Raw genomic sequence first — 20,599 nt, 5'->3', positions numbered from 1 at the left:
TTGTGGAGTCTCCTTCCCTGGAGACATTCAAAACCCGCCTGGACGCATTCCTGTGTAACATTATCTAGGTGTTCCTGCTCCGGCAGGGGGATTGGACTAGATGATCTTTCGAGGTCCCTTCCAATCTCTAACATACTGTGATACTGTGTGATACTGTGATACTGATTATGTCAATCTGACCATCTGAGCTTCATTCCTGGATGCAACTGCTTATTGGCATCTGTGTGTTTGTAGGTTTATGGTAGTGTAATATGAACTACAGATTAATGTAGCACCCATCAAAAGATGAAAGTAGCCAGTTCAATGAAGTAGAGACGAGCAAGGCAAAAGCTGAGATCAGATAAGCCAGTTCACTATACTTGAGGTACTCTGTGTTAAAGAGCCTGGGGACTAGTTTTATTCCTGCTAGTTCTTTCACTCCTGAACTGAAGATGATAGCTAGAACAGCAGGCAGTTCTTCAACCTTGTAGGCTTGGGTGAAGAGCCTGATCTTCAGAGAGGGAGTCACACAAAGGGAATATATCAGAATAACCTTAACAGGACAGTGATCTGCATGAGTGATGCTCTGTCAAAGGAAGAATCCAACTTAAAAACTGGATACAGCAGGTGGTAGAAGACAGGGAGGAGAATAAAAACCCAGTGCTGTAGTCAGTAAATCATCCTACAATGGTTTCTTATCCCTGCTTTACATGACGTATTGTGCCTGTGTAACTATTTGTGTGATGGAAGGGATTCCTTCCACTGAAATTTTTTTACCTCTCCAGCTGCTAATGGGACTGAAGTACTACCAGTCTAAGCAGTTCATTAAAACCTATGGGAATAAGCCTGGATAAGAAAGATATAACTGATGATATAACAACCTGAGCTGCTGAAATATTTAGGCATAATTTTCAGTTATTGCATGCTAGCCTTTTTCAGCTTCCTGGTACAGTTGAAGTGCTGCAACTGCTGAGTGTGGACAAAGCCATTTTATCAGTTCATTTTAGGAGACTTTCAATTCCTTATAGTATCTGTAATTTTGATATAAATAAAAGTATTCTACTAAAAGCTGCTAAGCTAAAGATAGCTATAAGCACACCAGGAAAAATATAGTGTTACCAGGAGCATGGCCTATGAGGATTCCTGAAGGAAGGTATATATAGCTTCATATTAAAGGTATCATGCTGTCAGATGTGTGTATATGGAGTAGGATTCAACTTGCATTAGCTAAAAGCTAAGCAACAAACTTCAGTGGGAATCCTGCTGCTGCCAGTGGAGACAGGCATCCCCCTGGGGAGGTCCATCCCTTCTCAAGACAGTGCTGCAGTGTCACACAGTGTCTTTGTGTTTTCTATCACCAAGGGCCTTCTGCTTGCTACTCTGAAGCCTGTCTGTTACTCACAAAGTCACCACAACAGTGTTTTCCCAAAGCCTCCCATCAAAGTCACCACAGCAGTGTTCTCCCAAAGCCTTATGGCAGTATTTTCTCACTGTTATTCTTACATCCTTGCATCTACAAGCCTAAAGGTTGTTATGGTACATTCTGACGGGAAATAACTGCTGTTGATGTGAGTCACTCTTCTTCCATCCTTTCCCTATATTTTGGTTACTCAGTGGACCAAATAAAATGCATGCATACAGCTTAACCAGTTGCAGCACCTGCCCCCAAAGTGTGCTTCTATCAGTACTAATAGCATCATGCCCATAAACAACTGACAGTTTGAGCAGATCTTGAAGACATCCATATAGTTACTACAGAAGCTTTTCAGTTATGTGTTGGTAAACCACCTGCTGCTGATGGGAGCAAGGCCAGGGAGTGCTCAGCTGCAGACCCTGTCACTTCTTTCCCCTGACTGCCAAGAGGGATAGTTTTCCTTTTCTCTTTCCTCTCTATCCTCTTCTGTTTCTGTCTTTCCCCAAAAGCTATTTTGACTGTCAATGTATGCCACCAGCTAGGAACCCCACTGATATATTTGTGTGCATGTGGACATGTCTCCTTTGTGCCACAATAGGTGACTGATATTTTTTAGACACTTAATTTTCTGACAGTTGGAGTTAGGTCAAACAAATCCCACCCTCAGGCAGTGCTGAGATGGAGAGAGCTGGCAGAAACCCTTTTCTAACATCAGACTTTTAAATACTTAGCTTATGTGCACAGCCCTGAAGATTCGAACCAATACACAGTAGGAACATGATTATAGCCTGTTCTGGTAGAATAACTTAATTTTTCGTGTTCAGTCTTTCCAATATTTCCCACAGCTTCCACTGCGTTTGAAATAAGCCTCAGCCTCAGAAGCACTTTTAAGCCTTTGGTAACATTATTAGACCATAATCACAGAAGAATCAGAACTCTGAGAAGTAAACTCTATAGTTTAGAACTTGTAAATCAAGATTCCTAGACTTCTTTGATCATTATAAAAGTAATTAACCACAACACGAAAGAGAAATAAATAAAAAAAAAGTTATTGAAAAACCAAGCTATTATTTAGACAATTGAAAAAACAGGATATGCAAAAAAATGTGGAAGACTTAATTCCATTTCTTTGTGTATTTTCATTATTGATTGTCATTACTCAGAAGATTCACAATGGGAAACATCATCCCAATTTTTAATCACTTTAAATACAGATTTGTGAAGCATCACATAATTACCTTTTATTCTCTCTTTTGTCCTGTAAGTATGATATGAATAGAGCTGTTTTTAAAGTACCATACTGTGATACATAATGACCATGTATTTATAAAACATTAACTGTTAGGGAGACTCCTCAGCATAGTGATTTGTTACCCATTGTCTAATGAAAATGAATCCAATTCAAAGCAGTCAGTGCTGCAAAAAATACCAACTGCAGCATAGGGTACAGATTTTAATGAAAAACAGAACATCTTTAAAACAATAAAAAAGAAATATGAAATACAAAAAGTTTCAGATTAAGTACACAAAACACAAAAGCCTTCAGTTACAGCATTTTAGAGAGGGAGGCTGAACCACCAGCCTCCCAAACCAGGAAGACAGTGAGACATAGCAGAGCAAATTAGCAGCACACAGACATAGTTATGTAGTTTCTGGACCAAAGCTGATTCATATCCAGCTTAAGAGAAGCCCGAGGAAAAAGCTAGGTTGGCAGAAGTAGTCTGTTAAAACATTTGCTTACTCATTTTGCTATTAGATGTCATCCATAATTCAGCATTAAAGTAGTTTGTTTGAGACAACTCCATGTTGAGAGTGCCCATAACTTTCTGTGAGAGTCCTGAAGTGCTTTTCTTAAAGAGCTAGCTCATGGGAGTTATTTTTACTTAATCGCTATAATTGTTAAGCGTGTTGCTGGTCTCAATAGCTGTGCTAATATTTGAAAATATTATCCACATATACAAAACCAGAAGGCAAATAAAAACAAGTGCAAATGTTGTTTGCTTGTTTTGACTTATTTTTACATTTTGATTTTTTAACAGCAAAGCTTAAACACATGCTTATATGCTTTGCTAAACTTGAGCTGAAATCTGATGTAAACCAGGGAAGTGCAATGGAGTGAATTATACTCAAGTACGATTTAAGGACTGAAAACTAAGGACATTCTCAAGAATCTTCTGGAACTGGGATTTGGTCTATCCTTTACATAAGCTAATTTATATTCTACTTATCTAAAATACAACTCACCTACAGATTAATTTATTCAAATTGTTCAAAAGTAATTACTGATTCAGGACAAAAAATGAATAAATAATTCTATATAGCACAATATAAATACAGCATGTCCAAAAAATAAAAATAAGGTCCAAAGTACATAAGGAAAAAGTGGTTTTCATATATATTAAAGTTACTTCACATAAATAGTAAAAGTAGGCTAAAGCCAAGGGAAATCCTGTACCATGTTCAGCCCCATATAAAGCTGATATAACATGAATGATTGTTTAAAACTGATGGGATCTGGTAATATTAAATAGGCATGAGTTGTTTGGTTTTTTTTATATAATGTTTTACCATTTTTGACAGTTTATATATCTAGAAAGAAGGCTTATTAATAGTTACAAAATGCAACCTATTCAGTTTTGTTTGAGATTCTCTAAGGCACTTCACCATCAATGAAAAGATGATTTGGTCTCAAGTAAAGGCTTTTGTAATAGCTGTCAGCTTGGTTAAATTCTGTTTTGAGCAAACTGGACAAGAAGTTTGACAGTATTATTTAATTCAATACCAAATTAATAAAAGCAACTCATGGCAAAAGGTTTTCTTTGGGGGGGGGGGGAGGAGGAGAGAAGGAATCTGCTATTTCCACAGTTTTGTCTTTTATTCTTTTCTGTTAAGAACTAAAAGCCATTCATTTTGACCTACAAGTTGCATTTGGATGAATGGCTGCCTCCAGGAATTAGCCTGTGTCTGAGACACCAGTTTCTGAAATGAAAAACAAAGTCTTTCATACTAAGTCATTCACTGACTAGGGGTTATGTGAATACAGCATTTACAAGTTTGTTCTTTTCCATTTATGTTTAATAAAATATGGTTGATTGCCATTTCCTGCTGTAGCCAAGTGACACACAACTTTTGCTTCCCAAACCCACTCCTGCTTCTTTATTCCACCATTGCCATCTTCCCCTCACTTGCTATTTTCTATTCTACAAGAAGAATGATATTCAGGAGGGAAACAGTGGCACTAAAACTCCAATACTGGAGTTGTTAAGTTAGTTGATTAGTTCTTAAATTAGTTGATAGTATTTTTATTTGACCATTAGAACCAATATTGCCTTAGTATTTATGAAAAAGAAAAATCTAATTGAAAAAAAACTTGTGACCTGCATAAAAGAGGATTAGAACTATAAAGTCCCAAAATTTTCTCCCCCTGCTCTTTGTAGAATATAGGAGTTTTGGAAGACTATAAAAAATAAAATATGATATTAACCACAGAAGTTTTTATACTTTAGCAAAAAAGAGATGAATAGAAAATGTTGCTGTATTGTCTAAAGCTGCACTTGAACTCCAAAACAGAAATTCTCAAGAATACACACACTGTAAATATACACACTGGAGCATGAAAAAAAGGAAAATTCAATCCATAAGGCCATGCAGAACAACTGCTTCTGCTGTCAACATTTGTGGCTTTTCCTTTCTTCCTTAAGGGATGCTTGGTATCACTGTACATCACCATGTTGTGAAACAAGAAGCTATTCCAAGGCCTAAAACTTACTCTGCCCCATTAAGAGATGTATTTTTATCCACAAGACCACATTCTTCAGATTGTTTTCTCAGAAATTCTACAATATAGTAATTATCCCTAAATAAAATAATCTTGACACCAGCAACCCTTGAAAGGAACACAACTATAATTACATCATTTTAATAACTGCCTGAAAAAAAGCAAAATGTCAGCCATTGAAGAGTAAAGAAAAAGGCAAAGTCAAAACAGCAGGATTTTTAAGAATGCTAACAGAGTGTCTCACATCAAAGGTTTATTTGTGTAATGTTGTACTGCTCCACTCAGGTATCTGAGCTAAGGAAAACCTACATCTCTGGAACAGAGATATAGTTGAGTCTGTGCAGCAGGATGACAAGGGCAGCTGGCCCTACATCTCCCTGTGCTGCCCGTGGGATACAACCCTGCACAGAGCTATAGAGACACGTCAGTTCACCTGGGGTTGACGCATCTTACTAGTTTCGCTGAAAAGGCATCAGAGTCTGCACTTTTACATGTGGCTTTTTCTCTATCCAGAGCATTTGTCTCTATCCAGAACATTTCATCCAAATCTGCTGGTGTTTAAGACTCTGCTATCTAGATGACTAAAATCTAAAGAGTTTCATTTGGACAAGCACCTTTCCCATTTTGCAGTAAGGACATACGCTAAATCACATGCTAAACCACTTGCACGTGGAATTGCAAGATAACACCACTTGCAATTCCACAGTTTTCCCCAACTCCCATTCCAGAAGGCCAGAATAAGAGAGCACTAACACAGGTCACCGCAGCATCTCATATTTACCACATTACAAGAAGCTATAGAAATACTCTTCCAGAAAATGTACAAGTGCATGCAGAGAGCTGCCAACATTGTTTATTTCTGCTCAGCAAAGTGACCTCTCTTACCATAATGTGGGTACCCTGAAACCGAAGCAAAGTTGGCAGAGGGTTTTGAGGAGGGGTTGCATATTCAGGGTCTCCAAAACTAAGTGAGTCTTGTCCTAGGCTTAATTAATAAACAAAGTTTATGTGGCCAGAGAGGGAAGACAAAAGTGCTGTCAATATCACCTATCTCAGAGAGAGGCAGAATTTTTAGGCAATGTGCTCTAATGGGGTCTGGCTGACATGCACCTCTTCAGTTATATAATGACAGCCTTTAGTTATCTGACTCACATCCTACCTCTCAAATGTTAGGTATGAATCAAAGCCATCTCTGGTCAGAATGCAATATCCTTTGCCACTGAAACACTGTCTGAGGAAACAAGAATTATATAAATTCTCAGAGCTTGTTTTAGGCAGTAACACGTTTTCCCTCAGTGGCCAAAAAATAGTCTTGAAAAGTTGAAAGTAGAATTAATTATGAATTTACTTGTTCATGTAGAATAATTTGTCTTTAAAATAGCTCAGCATTGAAATTGCCTCAAAGGCAGAAACATCTGCTGTAGAGCACAAGCACATACACCCTGGCTAAAAACAGAAACCTGAGATTTTGCTGTTGATCAGCTCTGTCTTCACTTGTACTTAATATTGCTACCCAATTGCATTAAAATACTACAGAAGTTCAGTGATTACTCTGAGTGGCACCTAAAACATAAAACGCAGGTAGGATGAGTACGTGTATGCAGAAAACTAATGTCAAAATGCATTTACATAAAACGATACAGTTCTAAGAAACCTGCCTCTTCAGCACAAAAAGCTCATACACACATAGATCTCAGAAGGATTGTATTCAAGTAACAGATGGAAGTGCGCATATTTTTCAAAATGAAAAGTGAAGCAATAAGAAAAAGCCTGCAGAGTCAGACATTCTAGATAGCGCAGCAGTAGCTTATCACTCTGGGAGGAGTGAAAAAACCCAACAGTGCAAAATTAGAAGTGATCACGATACACTGCAATATTTAACATTGAGATTGCTGGTTTCTTTCTTTACAAAAAGGAAGGAAAGATCATTGTGATAGGGGGAGAGACACTAACTGTGCAACTGAATATTTCTTGAATTAATGACCAATCAGTTAAAAGAAGCCTGCAGCAGGTAGTGAGTTTGTTATGCAGCCTCTTGCCAAGAAACTGCAGCTGTGCTTATTTTGAGGCTGTAGAACTTCAGCAGTCTTTTATACAATGTGAAAATGCACAGGATCAGGTAAATATACAGATATGCCATCTATGGCCTTTCCTTGCGGCCTGGAGTTCTGCTGGCCACTGTGGGTCCCCATGAAGCTCTGCAGCTTTGCCTGTGTACCACTGCAAGCCAGTAGCTCCCAGCTTTTTTTCATCATGAATGAAGGCATGGGAACATGATCTCCTTGTACAGAACTCTGTCTTTCATGGTTTCTAACCCTCCTCACAGTAACATGGGGTGAAGGCAGTTTCACTAGGCAAATGTTTGTATGTTGGACAGACTCGCTGGAAACTGCTTTTGCTGTTCTAACCGCTGTTCTAACCTTACGCATGAACATACCTACTAAAAGCCTATTACTGCTTTCAGTAGAGACTTGTTACAGTCATCTCCTGACATTCTGGGATAATGGAGGATCCCAGACAATACAAAAAAACATCGATAACACAGAGCATATAATTAAAATGGGAGTTAGAAAACAGTATTGACTGCAGACCACAGATATCCTAGGTGATAGGGAAATAGAGAAATGGCAACTCACGTTGGAAGCATTACAATACAGAGCATCACCTCACCCACAGTACAGTTAACTTGCCAGCCAGATAACTTCCCTATTCAAAAGCAAATGCATTGAGTTTAAATTATTGACTTATAATCAGGGTAACATAACATGTCTTTCCCGATAGCTGTAAAGAATTGCAGGTATCCTTTTCTCTCACTGTACATAATGAAGGAAAGAAAAGAAGAGGAAAACCACTTTTATATACCTGAATATGAGTCCCATTTTGCCTCTGATAACAAACAGGAAAATCCATACAAAATTAGTCTTTTTGTGTTGTGCACCTGAGATACAGACAGCAGAATTTTTTAGCATAACTCACTGTTACGTTGCCGCTTCCCATGCACCCTTGACAGGGACAAGAAGAAGCAACACCTGTGCTTTCTAAATAGCTGCAAACTTAGAAAAGTCTTTCTAGAAATGTGGAGAGCCAAGGTCTCAGTAGGGCAAAGTAGAACAGAGCTTGTATGAAGCACTTTCAACCACCCATTTAGGTCTGGTTGTGTTAACAGCTGACTATTAAATCTGATCAAATTGCCACTAGTATAGTCATACCCCATCACTGGTTAAGGATAGAGTCCTGGATGTCCCTAGTTCTTCAGCCTGCAAAAGGGTTCTTTACCTTTAAATGGGAATGTGTGCAGTACATGCAAGTGAAAAGGAGTAGGGAATGATCAAATTTAGCAGTAGATTTACACAGTCTGCTGCCTGATGAATTGGAAATCAAGTGCAATTCAAGTGCAACCATTTTGGAATTCAGAAAACTAAGTCCTGAGAAAAATTGCACATAAAGGATTTAAACACCAATCACTTCACAGGCTATGGTACGGAGACCATAATGGAATCTTACTTATTGGCAAAACAAACAGAAGAAGCATACTGAAAATGACATTAGTTTATGAAATGCTAAGGAAAATATTGCCAGGCTAAGAACAAAGGAGAAACTTATTTGCAGCTTTGCAATACTATTTTTAATACTATTGCACCATAGTTCTGGTGATGATGATAACTTAAATATGATCAGGAAGATGCAGAGATATAGTCATTGTATAGTCATTAGCTTTTTTCCCTTCCTCCCCCCCCCCCCTTTTTTTTTTTTTCATTACATCTTCTGGACAAAGGAAGAGGAAAGCCCAGCCGAGGAGTTCCCCTGTGACATAGTTAGCTCAAGCGCTTTCCCAAAGTCCCACTGGTGTAAAGGAACATATTGGCAGGGAAGGGACATGGTTATACTCTTCTGTCAACCTCCATCTGGCGTATTTGTCCCAGGGGTTCTGCAGACAGCTGGCATTAGTTTCAATAGACAGATTCAAATCTTTCTCTGGATCAATGTGTACAAATCAGACCTGTAACTCTGTTGGTTACTGTACTACTGCACCAGGCAAACTCTACCTTGGAAAACACAGGGGTTTGTCTTGTTTCTTCACTTTTAACCTATTACCCATTATTACACCAGTCACTCATAATCATCTTTCCATCTTCATTGTCCTCCTAGCAAGAGAAAACTGAGTTTAAAACCCTTCAAAGGGGATCTGCTAAAATCTTCTGAAAAAGAAAACCATAAAAAATTTAGCCCAATCCTTACAAACTCAGGACATCTGAACTTCCCTATCAAAAAGACTGAGTCAGTTGAACCGAACCTTTTCTTCCACTGGCAGTACTGAAGGCTGATAACATAGATCAATTATCCCTACAATATTCTCCATGAACAAAATCTATCTGAAATCATACCTGAAGTACCTCTGTGCTACTTTATCCTGGTTTCAGATGTAACAGTTACTTTATTTCTCCTCCCTAGTAGCTGGCGCAGTGCTGTTTTTCGGCTTTAGTCTGAGAACAGTGTGATAACACACTGATGTTTTAGTTGTTACTAAGTAATGCTTACCTTGATCAAGGACTTTGCAGTCTCTTGTGCTTTGCCAGTGAGGAGGGGCACAAGAAGCTGGGAGGAAGCAAAGACAGGACACCTGACCCGAACTAGCCAAAGGGGTATTCCATACCACAGCATGTCATGCCCAGTATATAAACTGGGGAGAATTGCCCAGAAGAGACCAACTGCTGCTCTGGTTGGGCTGGGTATCGATCAGCAGGTGGTGAGCAATTGTATTCTGCATCACTTGTGCTTATTGTTTTCTTTTCCTTTCCCTTTTAGTTTTATATTCTCTCCCCTTGTTATTTCCCTTATCATTATTATTAGTAGTAGTTTTATATTATACTTTAGTTATTGGACTGCTCTTATCTCAACCTGTGGGGTTTACACTCTTCTGATTCTCCTCCCCATCCTGCTCGGGGTGGGGAAAAAAGAGGAGAGGTGAGCAAGTGGCTGCGTAGTTCTGAGTCACTGGCTGGGCTTAAACCATGACATACCTTAGAAGTTTTAATTAAGTAAATTTTCAGAAAAGAAAAAAAGGTTGCTTCCTTCTTTCCCCCATTCTGAATTCATACTTTTGTTAATTAATTTAATTAATTTAATATTATGCATATACATCTATATTAGAGCAAGGAGTCAAATAGCATATATGAAAATAACGTTATATCATATATATTACAAACTGTATCATTATTTATGACTTTAGTGGAATAACACAGAAACAGACAACACAAATGGCCAATAATAATAGTAATAACAATAATAATACATACCTATTATATATTGCAGAGGAATTTTACTATCAGGAAGAAGTCTAGCTGCCATGAGACTCCTTTCACAGTCCTACATCAGGCTAATAACTGTCGCCTCAGTGCTGCAGATATTAGTCTTTGAGAATAGTCCCATTGAAACTAAAAAGTTTCAAATGTGCTTTTTCCAGTATGCTTGAAGAGGTCTTTTTTACCAAAAAACTTTGAAATAATTCCAATATCTAAAGCCATTGTAGGGGACACAATTGCTGATTCCATGTGAGTTTTCTAGTAACAGAGAAGGGAATACAAAAGATGTCTTTTGAAGTTTAAAAAGTGCCTTAGTTTATGTAAAATTTGCTAATAGTATGAACAATGATACAGAACTAGGTAGCAAAAATATTTCTTAAATGTCAGGTTTCCCTTCATGCTGTTTTATGTGCCTATCATTCTCTTAAAAGTTACACATCAGCAGAGCACCAATAGAGCAGAAATTCCAAGTCTTTCATGACTCAGCTAATGTGAAACTAGTGTAAGACGTTTCTTTTATACTGTAAAAATAAGAATTTGCATCATATATGGCATCATAGCCAAATTTTGTGTGACAGTTTTATTATTTAACATTTTAAAATTTTATAATCATAAGGGTAATCGGTTTTGAAAAATCAAAAAACCTGAAATATTCCCTCTTCTCCAATGCCACCCTTCCTTCCCTTACGGCTATGTGGGAAGATGTTCAATAAGCTTTGACAAAAAAAGAAAAAGGAAAGAGATAGGCATTTAGTCTATTCACTGTAGCAGAACAAGGGATGTACGGATTTTTACAGTGTGTTACTTCCATTATCCATTTACAAACCATGATGCCTTCTCTAACAGAACCTTATTTTCCCCCTTTCTGAGACCCTGCAGTGACACTCCTGAACTGCCTCTCAGCTATCAATATGCCAGTTTTCTGATAACCTTGCTGTCAAAAGATACGTCATTAGAACTTCATCAAAGAAAATGGTCTTACAGGTAGGGATGTGTGTGTGTGTATGTGTGTGTGTGTGTGTGTGTGTGTGTGTGTGTGCAAACCCTAAGGGGGGGGTTGAGATATTGGCATAATGCAACCAAAAGAGGAAAGAAAGATACCTTCCATAAAAATTATTTCCAGAAAACATCAAAGCTTGACTAATGACATATCATTCTTTAGGTTGCAAAGGCATTTGCATCAATCTTAACATTAGTTTCTTTCATTATTCTGTATCAAAATAATATCTCTGCGTATACCAGAACTCCTGATTCTCCTTTCTCCCCTGCTCCCCGCAGCCCCCAATAAATAAAGTTATTTTGACAGAACTGAGGTAACAATTTCAAAGAAAATAACTTAAATGTAATAGAACAGATCAAAAGACCCTTCTCTTTGCTGGGAACATTTTAATTGACCTCAGTGAGCTTTGGCTGACATCCAAAGGAGATTATTAAAGTGTTTTGATTCAAAACCTAACTAAAATGTGGGAAATTAAGACTTGGAAGGGACAGGTTTGTAGCTGTTGTAAATTTTCATAGTTATATTGACTTCAAGAATGTTTAGATAATTTATACTAGCAGATGATTTGCCTTAAAGTTTGCCCCAAACCTTTCAGTCCCCTATTATTACTCTTCCACACTGCACATAACACATTTTGGACAGTAAATATGAATGCATGGCCAGTACTTTGACTTTTTTTTAAATTATTATCAGCTCCTAGAAGATTAATAAGTTGTGTGCACATTGATTTCCCACTGTTCTGTATGTGGAGCAGATAATAAATCCATATCACATCAAGTGTGCTTTAGGAAAAGTTGCACTATGGATCTTAGAGCATATAATTAGGTCAGAAAGGCAGCCTGGATAGCTGGCTTGTCTGGAATCAAAGAGCTTTTCTGTAAACAAATTGAATACAGCTTGCAGACATTTTCAATGACAAGAGAAGATGGCTGAGAATTTTCATTTTGTATATATTTTAATAAGTAGGTAGTAAAGAAAGTAATTTTGTGATCTTTTCTCAATAGGTAAGATGTAACATTTTTGATTGTTATAAGTTATTGTAGTAGGAAACAAAGAGGTCTTCCATAAATCTACAGAGAAGAAAGATTTCAAGGCACTAGTAGGCAAAGATTATAAAGCTGTGAAGCATGCATTTTGTATCAGAATCATAGAATGATTTTGATTTGAAGGGACCTATGGAGGTCACCTGGTTCAACTCCCTGCTCAAAGCAGGGACACTTTTAAAGATAGAGCTTGCATTGAATTTAGATAAGGTTACTGAGAGTAATATGTATTCAAGTTTTTAATATTTCCAAAGAAGAATCATTTCCCAGCCTGCGTGGGCAACCTGTGCAGTGTTTGACTTCCCTTACTTTGAAAGGATCAAAAAACCTTTCCCCTCAATATTTAACTGGAATATCAATCTTTGTAACTCATGCCTTTTTGCTTTGTCCTTTCAGAGCAGCCTGGCTCCACATTTGCTGCTATCAGCTTTTCCATAAACCTCATGTGCTCTGACCATTTATCATTTTGGTGGCCATCTCCGGACTTGCTCTACCATGCTGATGTCTTTTATATATTGGGGACCCCAAACTGGACATATTTTTCCAGATAAGTGCCAGTGTTAGGGAAACAGTCACTTTACTTGAATGACTGCAAATAACTTGACAATGCAGTCTGGTCTGTAGTTCGCCTTCATTGTTGTGAAAGCACACAGCTGACACAAGTAGCACAATGATGACCATGCTCAGATATAACCCAGGTCCAGTCTTTTCAATGTTAGGGAATGAATTTTAGGGTGCCCCTTGCAGGCTTTGTATGTGTAGCTGAGAAAATGTCTGATTTCTATGCCTGTTGCTTCAAGGAAACAGTGGATGTCTATTACTGAGTTTGCTTAGCTGAGTTTTAGCTTTTTATGTGAATGTAAAAGAAAAACATGGGCATTCGATTGACTGAGATACAGCTATGTTTTAAAGGCTGTGGAAAGTTAAACTTTAAGATAACCACAGATTATTAATTCCTTAATAAATCAATTTCCTATCAATCATTCATGGCACAAGTTTTCTCAAAAGGATAGGAAAAAGGGAATGTACTGTCTGTAATATGTGCAGGATACTCATACAGACACTGGAACTTGGATGAGTGTTGATATTAATAAAGAGAAAGAAGCAAGTTGGAAATGTAGATAAGTAAGTAGCAGTGAGTTCTTCCACCTTTATATGGTGAGATAAAATCATCTTTCAGATGGGAGCACTGCTTCACTTATCTGTGACTCTGTCACCTTGAGACAAGGCTGCCAAAATACAGCCTGTGTGAAATCATATATTTGTGAAATCATTTCAAAGCTAAAGCAAGTTATGAATTCTGTTTCCTGAACGTTATGGGACAAATCCTATTGTGAATATACAGATACGAGAGTTCAGAAACTGCTTTGGCTGTTTTAAGAGATGCATTTGAACTTCTAACTCCCAAATTATTTAGATCCAGAAAAACTGCCTTTTTCTGTGTAAGCTGTGAGTAGATCTAGGACTTGAGCCAGTTTAAAATGAGTTAAAGATTCATTTTTTGGCAGACCTAGAAAAATTTTGAGCAAGCCAATCTGTATGATGCTGAGAGGACCTACCCACTTGCCTTCTAAGTTTCTCAAATAATTAAGTATTTTTAAAAGGGTCTTTATAAGCCTACAAATGTGATTAGATTCTAAATGTCATTAAGAGTGATCTAATCATGTCAGGAACACCTCTGGTGGTATCACACACACTTACAACTCTGGTGGGTAGACCTGGCTGGTAGTCCAAATCTTGGTAGTGGAAAGCAGGCTGAAATCCATAACCTGATCTGAAGCTCATTGAACTTCTTTTGAATCTTTGAAGCCTTTGATATTTGGTTTGAGAGAGTTTAGACTGGCTTTATGAAAGACATTTTTTTTAAAAAAAAAAACCCCTTGTTCTGAGGTATTTGTAATATGAAATTGAGTATTTAAGAAATGGACGGTATACCCTTTTAACGTGTCCCAGCCACTTGAGTTATGATAAATATCAGTAGAAGGCTACTTATAATATTATTTAATTTGTTGGAGTGTTTCAATGTTACTAGATTCATTTTGGGCTCTCCGTGCAGAAAGGTCATTGTTACCAGGAGGGTGCCAGGGAACAAGGACCCCTTCTGACAGCTCCCAGCAGACAGGTGCTCAAAGGACTGGGAAAAACATGGAAAAGAAAGTACTTTGACTCCAAAAGCCCTTGAGAATCAACGACTATAACTGGGTTTCTGAAAGCTTCCACTCTTTCACTCTCCAAAGGAGAAACAGGAGGTATCAATGAATCTCATTATCATCACCAGTGGAAATTTTTGCTGCACTAGTCTTTTTACCTGTACTAGTAAATTAGTACCTTCTAGAAATACAACCACATTGAAGAAAATCATATAAAAATCAGGTGTGGCAGTGGGTAAAAGACAGCTTTCATAAGGAGGAAAGCTTTCTATTCTCAAGACTGTGTTGCTATATTATATAGATCATCTTAAAGAGAATGAATTACCTTATAAATCTTTCTTCCTCTTTTTACTATGAGATCCATGACTTATGCAAGTACATAGTAATTAAGCATCAGCAGTATTCATTCTGCTTATCTGTCTACAATGCACCTGGTCTAAAATCTGTAAACCCAGTTACCCACTCCACGGTCTCACCTGAGCTGAATCACAAGATTTTAAACTTGTCCATTTTCGCAGCAGCAGCAGCAGCAGCAGACGGACTATTATTGATGGAAACAAGCAGCTGTTGATTTGTCACTGACCCTAGGGAGAGGTACACAGAAATTTGATTCAGTCTCTATAGTCTCCTTACTCTGAAACCGTGTTAAAGGTTTGCACAGATGTATAATATTCCATAATCTCTAGGGTAGGGCATGGGTTTGTAAGATACGTTTTGAGATGTTCTGAGCTTTGGCCAACGATTAAACATATTGGAGAGGTCTGTTCTTTAACTTCAAATTAGTAATTAATGTTGTTTATAAACACTACATACATGGTGTTTTCTAAAACACCAGAAGGGAAAGCTATGAAAACAGGAGCTGATGAGAAGGATACTGGACTGAACACACTATCTACTGTATTCTAGAATTAGAAAAATATTTTAAAATATAAAAATGCTCTCTTTACTCTTTTCCAAGCTGCTTTAAATGTAATTTTAAATGAAATAAGGAACTAATTAGTCTCCTGTTAGAGACTGACAGTCTCCTGTCAGTCTCCTGTTAGAGACTGACACATAGACCAACACCAATATTATTTGACTTCTTAATTTATGATTTCTGCTTTCGTCGGTGTTCTCTGGTTTGATGACATACTAAGCTGCGAAATTTTCAGACATCCAACCGATCTCACAATACCTAAAATTCAATGTACCTGGAAAACAAACATACTAGAAAATAAAGGACTTCGAATGTAGAACTTTACAGGATTTCTTTCCAGTGTTGCACTCAGAGGCAGTTGGAAATTGTTAATTATTTAATGTGGAAAACTTTCAATGTTGCTTTTTCCCCTAAATGTAGTTGGATAATCTATCTATGTTTCATTTAAAGACCAACAGGATAATTTTTTTCCTATGGTCTGGAGAAGACAGGTGGCTAGTTTTCAAAATATCTTATAATAAGTATTACATAAAATTACCAAAACCAGAAGACTGAAAACCAGTTTGGATTTCCATTTCTTCAACCATTAGGAAAATTTATTGATCAAAGTAGTATCAGGCATATAAGGCATAATGCCAATATTTTCAAGGCAGAAAAATTGATTGAATATTTATTTCCAACTAGTATTGATGACCTTGCTAAGATGAAAAATCTTTTACTGCTATTTCAACATTATGTGCATTAGGGTAAGAAAAGTTCTGTAACAGTAGCAATATTGCTGGGTTAAGAATGGAGAGTACAATAAGAAGACAGCCTGCTTATGCAAGCAGTACAGTGGCTAATGGAATTTCACGAACCATTCAATTGCTTCTAAAAGTTTATCCATGTGCTGGATGGCGCAAGTATTGTTCAGTTCTGTGCAATAAAGGTCATCTTCCAGCCATTTACAAATTTCAGAGCAACACTTCCACTCAAATCTGGAGTGTCTGAATGAAAGATTTCACAAAATTACACTACTTATCAAATTGCTTTAGCATACACGGCTTCTGCTTTTCTCTTGTCTTTCTTAAAATGATTTTTAAGCTTCCCTTTTATTTTCTATACTGTATTTCCATTCTGGATGATTCAAATGTATTACAGTTTTATGGTTCCTGGTGTGTTAGGATCATGTTGAACTTTTCAGTAGTTTTCCTATTACAAAAATGTAGTTTAAATATTATGAAAACCATCATATCCTTGTTCTGAATACAGAGCACTAATCCTAGAGAGCACCAACAGCTGTTCATGGTCTTAGCAGAAACCAAGAACCTGTGACAATCTCTGCAATACACCACCGGCTCTACTCCTTTATTGGAAGAAAAATGTAATTTTTTTTCAGAATTAGTGACTCTTTTTCTGTAACTGGCTTATTACCTTCTATTCCAAAAAGAAGTAAAAAATGCCTAAATCATTTTTGTGAGTAGACTATAAATCCAGAATACTGACATTTGCAAAAAAAACCCACTTCCTTTGTGTAATTGGAGCTATCCTGTAGAAACTAAACTGCCAAACAAATCAATGGGTAATTTTCCAGATGCAGCTAGAAAATGGAAATTCATGCTTTAAGCTCTAGACTAGATTTTGAACATGTACTAGATTTTGATTAAAAGATTAGTATATTTTTATATGTGTTCCTGTCAGAGGATTGGAATGTTGAAGCAGAATAGAATTAGACAGAATTCTTTCTGTAGTCAATGTTTATAAAAAAATTAGATAACACAGAACTAAGCAGACAGCAAAATATGGTTTACCCTTTTACAAATTAAAATAAATGCTTATTGCTTTAGGCTACAGGTAATATAATTTAAATCTCATTTGTATATACCAAATTAAATAAGTTGTAACAAGTGAACAGAATGAACAGGAAAGTCAGATAGTTTTTCATGGGATTTATTTACTTTTCTACTATATTTTTCCCTGTTATTCCTTCTGATATAAGCACAGCACAGAACAGTCTGCCTTTCACATGCTACTGTGAATTTAGAAATTTCCATTTAATGTGATTAATTTTTAATGTTTGTTATGTGTTTGATGAGCAAATCATGATAGTGTGGATACAGTGTATCCAAATGACAAATACATAAAAAAGGCATTAAATTATTAGCCCACTTGTTTTTCCTAAGAACTATGATCCTAAAGTTAAAAAAAAAAAAAAAAAAAAAAAAATCCCAACCAGAGTTCTCTACTAGATGATGAAAGATATTTTCTGCTGTGAGCAATACCTTGGCTCAACTTATGATTCCGTCTTGCACTTTTTTGTCATCAAAGATATCAAGATATTGGAGTAATAACTTCAAAGAGCAGACTGATAAAAAAGGAGGGGGGAAGTTTGTCAAGGTTTTGGTGTGTCTGGACTTTGACTGTATCAACAACAAAGCAATTACATGGTCCAATGCAGACCTAAAGTCTGAAAAGCCTTGATTTCAACTACTCGCATCTCACCTCTGAAGAATGAGATATGAATATGAGTCACAAATAAAAAGAAATTGAGTGGTTTTCCTGTGGAACATACTATAGGCTAACTGAGTTTGGAGCTATATTATTTTAGACAAGTCCCAGACAGTGGCAGCTCTCTCTGACACCAGACAAGAGAAGTGATGTTTCGGCTCTCCCAAAGCAGAAAAATCTCAGTATCTGGAATTTCTCTGTCACATACAGTATTGCTCAGCAAGTACACAAAACACTAGAAAAATTCATTCCACTCCATCCATTTCAAAGTGTCTTCTTAATTGATGGGACCAGCTTGATTGAATAGAACATAGGTTTCCAATAGTGATCAATCTCAGGTATTATGGAGGATTACAATCCACTTCAGCTACATATTCACACACCTCCATGTATGTCTGGTAAAGCAAAAGAACATTTCTTCTATGTTCTCTGTTTAAATTGGATAACCTCTAAAATTTTGCAAGTGATAAACTAATTTTATCTAGCTATATTGTTTTGTTTGAATCTGACATGAATTTGGAAAGAGGTCTTTAGTTTTGTTTGGTTTTGTTTGTTTGGGTTTGGGTTTTTTTTTAATATTACGTTTTCCAAGTATTTACTTTACATTTTCCTATGAAAGGGAAATAGAAATAGCCAGATATGCTCGCATATTCAATGTACCTTTATTATGGCTTTATACAAAAATCTCTCTTTTTTTTAAAAACAGTGTATGAGATCATGTCATGAACTTCATTAAAGCCTTTCCCCCTCTCCATATGGCCCAGTGTTTTGTAAGAATAAAGTTAAGTGCAGTGTCTTCTTCAGAAATCTGTGCTGGTTTCTGTTTATTATTGTGACAATATTAAACTTTTTTGCCTTTCCAGAATCATCTATTAGTAGTTTTGTCTCCTTATTAATATCAAGTATTGCTTGTTAATCTTGTTTCAAATGTACTTTTTTGTCTGAGAGAAAGAGGCTTTGGTCCCTTCTAACTGCAGCTCTGTGTGCTATATCTCTGTGGTGTTTTGTTTTATTTTTACATTTTTTTTTCATAGTAATCCAATCTATTTTTCCCTTTCCTTAGTTTTTCTACTTGTCTGACAATCATTAAACAGGTTGCTATTTAGACATACTGGTACCTTTCTACCTTTCCTTAAGAATGGAGCCATTTGAACGTCTACTTTTAAAAATGTTTGTTAAAGGAACTGTTCATTCTACTTAAATCCTTTCCCCTTAATCTTACTTCCCAAATCTTAGTGTTTGCTGACTTTTTATTTTTGTTTTGCTGTTCTCTCTAGGCTGTCTTCTAAAAAGCTGTGAACTCTGTCAATTTACTATTGTTCTAATCCAAACTGTCTTCAGCCTTCATAGTATCAATGAGTATCTTTCTGTTGGCTGGAATCAGTCCAGAAAAATGTCTCACTCTAGATCCTTTCTTGAAGTTGTGCATTCAAATCTTCTCACGGTCATGTTCTTAGAAATTGCTAGACTTCATATCCCTGTAGTATTCTCTATCTAGTCAAAATCCACAACTGTGTAATTCTGCCACATATTCTTTAAAAATATTCACAGAAATTCTCATCCATCTCATCTGTATTGGGTCTATTGTCTTCTAGTGATTCAAGTCTGAAGTCAAAAGGAAGCATTTGTGATATACCAGACAAATAACATTTGTCTTATTACACTGTCTGTCCTTGGACAAACTGTAACCTTTATATTGTAATGTTTGTGTTGTATGAATTGAGAGGCCTTTTTGGTATGTCGTTTTCATACAAGTGAAATCATATTTTGATCCTGTAGTGAGGCTTCCAGTTTTTTTTCTTAATATTTTCTGCATTAGCATATTTTCATGTATGTTAGATATTCAGTAGACTGATATATTATCATTCTTCATGTTCCTCATATGACCCTATTCTCATTAAAATTTATTTTCTATTTTTTCTGGTTTTATGCAGATTTTTGCTGTTTATCATTGTCTTTGAGATTCTGTTCCTCAGGCCTCTCTTTCCTTCACCTGTAAAACCCTTTTCACAAGCTTTGTAAAGATATTAAGTTCTTTTTTTTCATCCCTGCCCCACTACCAGTGGAACTTATCTCAGGTATGACAAACTGAAGTCCTGCTAGTAGCATCCTCTGTGTAACCACACACTTATCTCCAGAAAACATCCAGTTTGAAGGTGGCTACCTGGAGGTTGAACACCATCCACTACATATAGATAGATTATATATCAGTTTCCACATCTTTTCAACGGTTCTAAATTTTTGTATCTCCTTATGTGGGAGTGTATCACTTTCCCTTACAGGTTGTTTCTATTAGTTAGCTTTTCTCATTAAAAAAATTAGTGTTCTGCCCTGCTGAAATATTTCATTTAAATAAGATAATCAAAATGCAGTAACTTAAGAGTTTGATTTTAATATGTTAATACAGTCAGCATGCTCTTATATTTTACACACTAGACAAACATTTCAGCCATTTTTACATCATCAGGCTTTTATGACCTTTAAATTTGACTATATTTGTATTTGTTTGACATTCTCACGGTCTTCTGA

The 20,599-nt window shown here is 36.6% G+C and overlaps 1 protein-coding gene across 4 annotated transcripts in view; it reads right to left on the bottom strand.

Annotated features, from left to right (window-relative positions):
* HS3ST5 (heparan sulfate-glucosamine 3-sulfotransferase 5) overlaps positions 1-20,599 on the bottom strand; it is a 205,602-nt gene that overhangs the window by 120,315 nt on the left and 64,688 nt on the right. The window contains exon 2 of one of the 4 annotated variants that reach the window (XM_061460084.1): positions 9,218-9,316. The exons of the other annotated variants lie outside the window; for them this stretch is intronic. The gene's annotated coding sequence lies outside the window, so the exon portion shown is untranslated. The remainder of the gene's footprint in view (positions 1-9,217; positions 9,317-20,599) is intronic. 4 annotated transcript variants of the gene reach the window in all.

Source organism: Pezoporus flaviventris, unplaced genomic scaffold, assembly GCF_033815535.1.
Source record: "Pezoporus flaviventris isolate CSIRO_AGI_PZ_B2104156 unplaced genomic scaffold, CSIRO_AGI_Pfla_v1 ptg000031l, whole genome shotgun sequence".
In the NCBI taxonomy this organism is placed as follows: domain Eukaryota; kingdom Metazoa; phylum Chordata; class Aves; order Psittaciformes; family Psittacidae; genus Pezoporus; species Pezoporus flaviventris.
The sequence above is the reverse complement of the archived record's forward strand: the minus strand, read 5'-3'. Positions and strand labels throughout refer to the sequence as shown.